This window comes from Podarcis liolepis, assembly GCF_965112155.1.
Source record: "Podarcis liolepis genome assembly, chromosome: 10".
Lineage (NCBI taxonomy): Eukaryota > Metazoa > Chordata > Lepidosauria > Squamata > Lacertidae > Podarcis > Podarcis liolepis.
In genome coordinates, this window is record NC_139562.1 from 32,384,687 (window position 1) to 32,392,713 (window position 8,027).

An 8,027-nucleotide genomic window follows, 5' to 3' on the forward strand; every position below is an offset into this window, starting at 1 on the left:
ATGTATTCTTTGGTGGGGCGGGGGGGGGGCTTTTATTTTATTTCTTGTGAACACCTTTAGGTTAGCAGCCCTGTATAGAAAGAAGTCAGGCCCTTAGTCATAGTAATTTTCTCCCCAGCCCAGGCCCTCAACACTAAATTTGGATGAGAAATTTTTGAGAGGAAAGGGTTCCTTCAAAGCTGCAGTGACTTCTACTGAGCTGTAGCTTTCTGAAATCAAGAGGCATGATTTTACACAACACGAAGCAGTGGTGTTTTGGTGTAAGGACAACCCTACACCCCTCTGCTTAACTGTTACAACCAACTCTGCTATCATCACAACCAACCACATCCCCATTGGGCACCAATCCATCAACACACTATGGTTGTCTTTTCAGCCTGCAGCCTTTCCATAGCTTACAAAGTGTCCCTGAGCAACTCAACCCCATGGATTTTTGAACTGGATAATTCAATATTCCTTTCGATACACACTTATCTGAACAAGTGCAGCTGAAGTATTAGAAAAGTCAAGGGACTTTGACATGTAAGTGAAATACATATTGGGAATAGCTCCCCAAATATTCCTCCTTTGGGAATAACAATTCACCACGTAAATAAGAATGTGACCTAAGGTTGCAGGGGGCAGGGTTAAAAGGGTTTCTTTAAACAGCAATGTTTGAGTCCTCAGTAGCAGAGGGCCATGGGGCAGCACATGCTTTACATTAAAAAGATCCCAATTTCCATCCCAAAGATCTCCAGTTAAGGCTGGCACAGATCCACTGGAGACAACGCGCTACATGGACCCATGGTCTGAGTATAAGGCAGTTAAAATGTTATAGAATTTCAAGTCGGTAACGATGGCTGGACAAGAGCAAAAAGAGATACCTAGTCGTTTCACAACTGGCAACGAGTCAAGCAAGGATAAATTGCGGCAGATGGAAAATATCACCGAAGAAAAATATATTCCATTCGGATCTTTGAAGAGCTTTCAACAGTCACTCCACCCTCAACCTCCTCCATAGCTGCGTAGGGGGGGAAGGGACTCGCCCTCCTCCCCGCATTCCCCACCGCCTGCATACTCGCGCGCCCGCGCATTGTTTACACGGGTCTGAAAAGTCTTTGGTTCAAAGCAGAGAAAGGCAAAGATCTGTTCCCAGGGGTTAAACGCTGGGATTGTTGAAAGCCCGCGCGCGTGCGTCCCTCACACTTAACAGAAGGAAGGTTGCTAAAGAATGTGAAACGTGAGCTCGACAGATCCTTCCCCACTAACCGCTTCCCTCCCTCTGCCTTCAATAATACATTTCAACAACAGCCTGCTCTTCAAATCCCTTCCAAAAGGGGGAAGGGCTCAGGTTACACTGAAAGGGGTGGTGGTGTCTTTTTCCTTCAAGACTCATCATCACCACCGAGATGATGAGTCTTTTCATTTTTGCTTCATTTCCCGCGCAGTCAAATGAAAGAGTTTGTTTTGTTTTTCTTAACCTGCCAAAATTCCGGGATGGGGGAAGGAGACGAGAAGAAATCCATTTCATATGTGTATGTTATATTCATCCTATTTGACGCACTTTAAGAAAGAGAGAGGTCTTGTTTTTTTAAAAAAAATGTTTCCACTTTCTGGGGTTCTTCCTCTCCCCCCCCCCCATCCCAGGAGTTGCTTGTTGTTTTACCCCATGGGAATTCGCTCTGGATACCTCTCCTTCCACATTTCCTGCTATCGAGCCATTAAAACCTGAGTAGTTCGGGAAGGGAAGTTTTTCTATCACACCTCCAAGAGCTTAGCAGTCTTGCCCGCGCCCCTTCCGCCTACATCTCTCTTCCACCCCCCCAGCCACACACACACACACACACACACACACACACAAAGGAAACGTGGGAAACGGAGCAATCATGGTAGGAGCAGTTTTTTCTCCCCTGTCACGACTCCTTCCCCTCTGCTGAGGACCTTGGGCACATCAGCCGCAGGAAGACCGAGCCAGCCCCGCTCCCCAGCCCCCAAGCGATGTAGCCTGAGGACGAATGATCTTTGAAGCCTGTAAAGATCACTTTCCTCCAGGAGGACATTCTTACCTTGAGATGCTTCCTTATTGTCCCATCTTAGCTCCTTTGTGTGTGCGTCTGTGTGGGGGGAGGGAGGGGGGCTGTGTGTGTGGTTTTATATATATATATGATTTTGTTGCACACACACAAAAAGAAAATGGTTAGAAATCCTGTCAAGTCATGTGATTGATTGAATTATTCCCACCCCTCCTTTTCTCTCTCTTTTTTTCTATCCCCCCCCCCCTCTGCTTTTAGGACAATACTCGGCTGCCTTTACTCAATGTGTCAGGCCAAACTGGCTGATGACAGAGAGGAGGAGCGCGGCTGCCGCTGCCAGGGCTTGGCTCTCTTCGCGGCAGCCGGGGCTGAAGATGAGGATCGAGCCTGGAGGTACCGGTGCTGTTGATTAGGGTCTGGCATCTCACAGTGATGCCTTGAAGAGTAGGAGGGCAATTCTCTCCCCACCACACACACACACACAGATGTACAGACGTGCAAATATATATTATATGCTCTTCCTTTTCCTTTGCCCCCTCCCGTCCCTGCTTCCCAAGTCTTTGCAGAGAGGACCTCGAACCGAGTCTGGGAAGGCAGCAGAAAAAGCCGGGTCGCTTCTGCCTCAGTGCAGCACGTGTCCAAAAACACACACAAAAAAACCTTGCTCTGATTTTTCCTGACCGTGCTAACTGTTGTCAGGCAGGCGATTTCACAATATTATTTTCGGCGGGTAGATAAGCTTACCCACACGTTTAGAACATTTGTAGGAGCTTTAATTCGTTTTAGTCTAGTCTAGTGTGGTTTAAACTTTTGTATGTTTTTAAATAAGTTTGTAATATTTTTGTGATAATTTTAATCTGTGTTTTTTTTCCTGGGGGGATGCAAGGGTACGCATACCCCTAACATTTTGTGAATCTAAGTTTGGCCTCATTGAGGGGCAGTATTTCAGTACAAGTAGGAAAATGAGAGTAATATCCCTAAATATTTTTTAAAGAAAAAAAGCACTGATTTTAATTCTTGATTTTTTTAAAAAAAACACTTCAAGGTTTTTTGTTTGTTTGATGGAGCAGTATATAGATTTTATGAAAATTAACAAAGAAATTTTAAAAACTAGTTCCTGGAAATTGGCCCATTTCCCTTTCTGCAGATCTGAATTCACTCTCTACTTCAGAGATCCTTCCGCAGTCAGAATAAAACAAACGGGGATTTAAAGCAAAGTAATGTTTACGCTTAAGGTTATTCAAAATCATATGTCCATGCTATCAGGGGAACCTGCCTTCTGTGAGGTACCTTAGCAAAATATTTGTCCTAGTACGAAATTATCCAGTATGGGACCCCAGAAATCTTATCAGGAATCAATCAGAAATAGATTGAAAGAATGCTAGATTTGGGCCACACCATGTTATAGCATCCACACCACCAAAAGATTGTCATCAACAAGGTGCCTTTCCATCATGTCCCATGGCCAAGAATAAAACATACCTCAAAACAGGCGGGGGAACCTGTGACCCTCCAGACTGCAACACCCACCTCCCCTAACCGTTGGACATGCTGGCTGGGGCTGATGGGAGTCTGGTGTCCAAAAACATATGAGAAGAGACACATTTTACCTCTGCATTATACAGATAACATGCTTACATGCGATAATAAACATATAATTAAATAGAGAACAAATCAAATAAGGAAACTAAATAATTTTATATTTAGCTACTTTTGCACCACAAACTAACCTTTGGGACACGTAAATATTATCATTCTTAATTATTACTACTAGTGGTTATTTTTATAGTCTTTCAGGATACAAATCAAAGGCAGCTAACAAGGAAGCATGACACTATATTTTAAAATTCACAAAAAACAATATTAATTTATATAAAGTAATCAGGTTTCCCAAGGGGTCACTCTGTTGTGGGCAGAAGATTGCTCTGCTGGAGCAGATTTAGATTCTTTTCATGTAACTGCTTACTTCTCATCGAGTCTGCCCCTTTTTGAAGCCACCTTCATACAACATTGGCCATGATCCATATTGATTTTGTGGTTTCTTGACAAATATTGCTCTTTGGCTTGTGTTTTCTTAAAGCAGTTTCAATCTGATTATAAAACTGGATACGAAGTGAGCAGTAACGTGAACATATCCTAACAGGGATTGTTATTATATATTTTAACATTTGTGGTATGTTTCTCAGGACTGATGTGTAGAATGCTTTACTTAACGCATTATATGGTTAGATGAAAAATGTGATTGATTTTTGAAAGAAATTTATAATAAACAGTAACTTCCTCATAAATTAGAGATGCCTTTGAAGAAGGTTTTGAGAACCTCCAGATGTGGTCCACAGACATCTTTATGACAGGTCTACTCTTAATGGTTGTGGGAATTTACTCTTGCTAATAATATACATTTTATTATTAATAGACAAAAATATTTGTACTCTCCCAACAATTGCACTATGCTATTAGACTGCCACAAAATCGGGAAAAGCCCTGTGTATCAATAAGGAATTTTGCATCTTATCTCTTTATTTTCCATCTCTATGGTAGCTGATAGAAAGCCGCATCAAGATCTTTACGAACATGTGGTTGGTGAATGAGATGCCATAGACAAAGTAGGACAAAATTATCATCTTCTTCATCATCCTCATTATATATTTATTTATTTTTCTCCCTAATGGGACTCAAGGCAGTTTACAGATAAAAGCAAGAACCACTAAAAACTTAGAAGGCTAAATCATTAAAATACAATTAAACATTTATAGAATTAAAATCATATATAAAATCTGTTTAAAACATACCAATAATTACAATAGAAACAGCACAGCACCAGCCCTTTAATTAAAAGCAGTCAAAAGAAAGTCTTCACCTGTTGGCAGAAGGACAGCAAGGAGGAAGCCAGCTTAACTTCTCTAGGGAGGGAATTCCAAAGTCTGGGAGCAGCCACCAAGAAGGCCCTCTCCTGCATCCCCATCAAGCATGCCTGTGAGAGGAGCAGGGCCAAAAGAAGCGCCTCCCCTGAAGATCTCAAAACCCAGGCAGGTGCACATCAGGGAATGCAGTCTTTCAGATAGCTTGGACCTAAGCCTTCTTACTTTGTAGCTTAATCCTCAAGAGTTGTGGAAGAACAGTCCTTTTTACTTCAGAAGACTTTGTTCAGTGCTTTGAGTAAGGTCAGTAGCCTCTGTTGGTCTAACCCTTAGGCCAAACCATTTTAGTGTCTATGTTTCTGTGATAGGTAGACAGACCTGTCCCAGTCCATGCCACCATGAAAGTATATAAACATGCCATCTGAAAGCTTAATATTAGAATGGTATGGAATAGTGAAGATGTTATTGCTGACATTCAGCCTGTACCCTGAACTTACTATTTCATGTTTTAGCGTGATACTTGGTGAAACACCTGTGTCCAAACAGGCATAATCACAACTATTATGGGAAGCAGTAATATTACAGATAAACAAGCTGACTGCATTTGCTGTGGACTAAATGTATACGATTCCACTAGTGGAAGGAGCAGCACAAGATCTTGGCAGAGGTAACGACTTACAGAGAAGACAGCCAATGAGAATCAAGGGCACCATCTGGTGGCTTAAGGGACAGCTTTTCTTAAATCCATCCTCCCTCTCCCTTCTGTGCAGGCTGTATTACTGGTGGAGGGGGTGAAGAAAACCCATATAAAATACCTGGAAGGGATGAGTATCCTCTGGCAACAAAACACGACACAATGGCAGAGTTTGCTAGTTGTAATCCATTCGTGAAATATACAGATTCTTTCAAAGCCAGTGCTGGAGAACTTACGTCATCTCTTGTTCCATCCAACTGTACATTTCTTGACTGCTGCTTGTCCTTTCCTTTGGGTTTCTGATAAACATTCCTCCCCCTCAACCCTTTCTTGTGGCAGCTCTGAAGATATTTCAAATTGCTGTCAAGTCTTCACTATTTCTGCCTCTATACTGTGAAGGCCTAATGTCTGCATCCCACTCTTAAAACCGCAACTGTAGAACTCTGGATCCTGACTAGTTTGTAGACTTCTTATGGCATGTTTAACTGAATGCACTTCGGCTGAGGCCAACCAAGTCTGTACCAGGTAGAATCATATTATTTTTATTTCTGGTGTGTGACATTTCTGTTAATGCAACTCAATATATTTTCCTCCCAATGGTGACACCGTTGCTGATTCATATTCATAATGCTCTCCACTAAAGCTTCACTATATCCCTACTGAGTGTTATCAGATGAGCATGGCAAGCTCATATTGATGTCAGTCACAAATTAACTTCAGTTGACTGATTGGATCAGATTCCTGTAGTTTATGTCTGCTATCAGCAAGCTTTCCTTTGTCTTTCAGCCCCCCTGTTCAAAATCTGAATATCTGATTACATTTTATGACATACAAAATCACGTTATATTCTTTTCCTGCCGATGTCATGCATCTGATAAAATAAGTGTTCTTTTCACAAGGACAGGTATTAATATATCTGTTAAAGCAATAGTCTTTAAAATCTGTTAATAGTAGCCTGCTATAGGACTAAGGTTTTCATTGCAAGAAACTAATATAGCTCCTCACTGGAATCTGTAGTTTCTTCCTGAGGGACAGTGTTGCAGGAATTTATGTATGGGTTGGGGGGGGGTTGTCCCTCCAGCAGATATCATGCACATGCAGCCCACTACCAAAATCAGCACAATCACTTTTGTGACTTTTGTGATTTGTCCCCACAAAACACTTCATCGCAGTTTCTTCCTATCTATTCAAAGGGCCTCTGCTGCACAATACCAAATGTAACAATTCACTGATAAATGTATCTATGTACTGGCTGACAGGGAAAACTTCAGAAATTCATATAGACATGTGAGCTCAGCTACTCAGCAGCCCCTCTGCCTGAGCATCCTGATACCTGAGTGCCAGACAGGTAGCCATTCCAGAAATAACAAACCCAGATGAAGACAAAAGGGTGTGATTAACTTGGCTGGGAAACAGGGAAAGGTAAATATCTCTTTTGTTACACTTGATAGGTGTTTGGCAAGGGGAACCATGAGGCAGGGTCCAGGATGCTCAGATTACTGCCACCAGACCTCCCCTTTCATGATGTAACCATGATGTATTAGTGATGTAGTTTGGGGGGGTGTAACATGGGGATTAGCAGCTAATAAAAGTTTGGTTTCTCTTTTGTTCGGGGCTTCCATCTTGTTTCACCTTGTGGCAGGTGGGAGTCCTGTCGCAACAGTCTTCAATAAAGACCAAGCCTACTGGCTGCTGTTTTGCTCTGGTATTCCTGGCTGGTGTCCTTGTTTTTTTTGTCCAATGGAGCCCTCAGATTTCTCCGTTAACAATGCCAAAATGGATTCTTTGGATTTGCTGTTAAGTGGGTGTTCTAGGAAACATGTAACATTTAATAACCTATATTTATTATACAAAGCATTCTTTCCCTGCTCTTCAGGCCAAAAGGCTCAAAGAACAGCCAACATAAAGTTAGCAAATAAGATGGTTCCAGCCCGCAGACTTCTAAGCTATAGAAAAAAGTAAAAAGTTTTGCTGTTTCTTATGTCAATGCATTTCTGAAGATTAACAAACAAACAAAATGTCCTTGATTCATGGGCAAAAAATTTTCTTTAGAATATTTGTATATATTGAAAACACTTATAATAGTCTTTTTGGCTGTGGCTTAAACAAGGCCTCTTGGGGCTGCAATATTAGTGTGCCCCTCTTCTCTCAAACACAAAATATTGTCTAAAACTGAGAGAAACCTCCAGGTCAGTTTGAATTTTATCATAATTGCACAGGTCTAAGTATCTGACTTCATTACAAAAATCTAATGCATGGCCATCTGCACTTTTTTATTCATTGTTTAGAACTACCTAAACAGTATAGAAATTTATTCAGGTATGCGACCATAGTGGCAAGAATGTTATTTGCCCAAAAATGGAAAGAAGAAGTCCCGACAAAAGAAGAATGGATACAAAAAGTTATGGAATATGCAGAAATGGTGAAACTTACCAGAAAAATAAGAAATCAAGATAACAA

General features: G+C 41.5%; 1 protein-coding gene across 5 annotated transcripts in view; it reads right to left on the reverse strand.

Annotated features, from left to right (window-relative positions):
• TCF20 (transcription factor 20) overlaps window positions 1-2,294 on the reverse strand; it is a 201,662-nt gene extending 199,368 nt beyond the window's left edge. For 3 of the 5 annotated variants that reach the window (XM_083462644.1, XM_083462643.1, XM_083462625.1), the window contains exon 1: window positions 2,046-2,261. The gene's annotated coding sequence lies outside the window, so the exon portion shown is untranslated. Of the gene's footprint in view, window positions 1-2,045 lie in introns of all 5 variants that reach the window. The other 2 variants (XM_083462632.1, XM_083462631.1) reach the window with 2 other exon arrangements.
• Between the last annotated feature and the right edge of the window lie 5,733 nt (window positions 2,295-8,027).